The sequence below is a fragment of the Fukomys damarensis genome, unplaced genomic scaffold, assembly GCF_012274545.1.
Source record: "Fukomys damarensis isolate Sample0158 unplaced genomic scaffold, DMR_v1.0_HiC HiC_scaffold_14, whole genome shotgun sequence".
Lineage (NCBI taxonomy): Eukaryota > Metazoa > Chordata > Mammalia > Rodentia > Bathyergidae > Fukomys > Fukomys damarensis.
The window spans coordinates 34,327,280-34,329,394 of NW_022900926.1; positions in this window are offsets into that span (position 1 = coordinate 34,327,280).

Below are 2,115 nucleotides of genomic sequence, written 5' to 3' on the forward strand. Positions count from 1 at the left end.
CGGACACCGTCCCCTCGCTCCACCTCCTGGACAGGGGTTCGCCTCCTCCTCCTCCTCCTCCTCGTTTTCCTCCTCCTCCTCCTCCCCTTTCTTCCTTGGGCGCTCCGCAGCCTTCTCTCCTGCTGCGCCCTCCCTCTCCCCGCGCGGGTCCTCGCGTCGCGCTCGGTGTCACGTTACTACCTTGCGCGGGGCGAGAGGGGGCGATTATCCCCAACAAGGAAGAAAGTTTCTGGGTGTTTTTGTGTGTTTTGTTTTGTTTTTTCGTTTTGCTTCTTCTTCCTCCTTCCCCTTCTCTACCATCTGGCCTCAGTTCCTGCGCCACCAGCGACCTCTTGGGGCCCGTTGGCTTCCCTCTAGTCAGCAGCCCCGGGCAGGGAGAGGCATCAGAGTTTACTGTATTTGTGTTTTCATTTCAGAAACTTGGTTATCCTTGTGTACCCCGAGCAAGCTGTTTACAAAAGGCCGATAAAGGGCCCTCGGAACAGGTCCAAGACTTAGCCGAGATGGCAAACAGCAAGTCGGCGGAGACACATGACTGGACTTGCTCCGCGGGGCCAGGCTCAGCGCCCCGCTGCTGGAGAAAGCTGGGGACGCTTTCTTCTTCCTGGTTCTGAACTATATTGAGCGACCGGAGAGGCGGCGGTGGAGAACATAGCCAACGCTGGGCCTTTCTCTAGAAGATAGGAAGGGGGAAAGAGCCCTGTCTCGGTGCATACCTACTTCATCGCTGCCTCTCTTCCCTCGCTGGGCAAACTTCTGGAACTGAGAACCTGCTGAGCTTCACAGACGCACAACCTCCGGTGCGGTGAGATATTCACCATAGGGCTACTCTCATCAGCCACAACCTCAATTGAGAAACTTTTACCACTGTGGGTAAAAGCTGTGTCACCTGAGGCTTCTGTGACTTGCCCAAGGTCACAGAGCTGGGAGGAGTTAGATAGGGAGTTGCAGTTTGATGCCCCAGCCCACTACACTAACCATTGCATGGTACTGTCTCCACGCCAGAGCCCGCCTCAGTATTTGCATACAGTTGGAAGATGCCTTCCCACCAGTTTAACCCAGCTCACGCTGAGAAACTGAAACGTCAATTTTTGGTGCCTCTCTTCTCTGGCTCCCAGCTCGTTCTGCATTTTCCAGCCGAGTTTAAAAAAAGAGGAGCTGGGCCGGGGATTTAGCTCAGCGGTTCGGTGGCCTGCCTCGCAAGCGCAAGGACTTGAGCTCAATCCCCGGTACCAAAAAAAAAAAAAAAAAAAAAAAAAAAAGAAAGAGGAGCCAACAATATAAGACTTTAGTCCTAAAAAATCTGCGTAAATTTGGATATATGACGAATTTTCTCCAACAATTAGAGAACAGGATCCTGAGATCAAGACTTTACAATTAAATAGTCTGGTTTAAACGTGATCCCTGAATGAGGTCTCCATTTCTTGATTTGGAACATGCGTGAAGAAGACATATAGGTGACCAGATGGACGTGGTCATAAATGAAGTGGGCAGCTTGGCACGCGCCCACACTCAGAACTGCACAAGAAGCTCCTGACTATGTTTTTCCGGATGGTTTTCTGAGAGATAAGGAGGCTGTTTTGAGACCTCAAAAGAAGGAAGGCCTCTTTTTCCTATCACAAAAATCATGAATAGTATTAATAGTTTCACATTTATTTCCTGAAACAGACATTTACCTGGGTTAATGTGCACATTTTAGAAATGTGAATGTCCCTGAGAGAAGTAAGCCTGTCATCGCTCATTAACGTTAATTACATTAAGCAGTGCAATGAGGAGACCAGAACAGACTCCCAATTAATAGCTTTTGAGTTTATGAAGAGGGACTAGGCTATGGGACCAATTTTCATGCTTTACAGACCCCCTTTGACAAACTGGGCCTGTTCCTGAGGCCTGGCCTTGTGATCTGAATGCTCACAGGAGGGAAGAAGGATACAGGTATGCAAGGCCCTCTGTGTTCACAGGTCCCACCTAAGACACTTCTGTCAGCATACCCTGAGAAATACCCCATTCTTTCTCCTAAGGAAAGAAATCTGAGGAACAGGGGACTGGAGCCAGATAAAAAGAAACAAACATCTGAGAAAATAAATAAATATGAGAATAAAAGTTTTAAAGTAC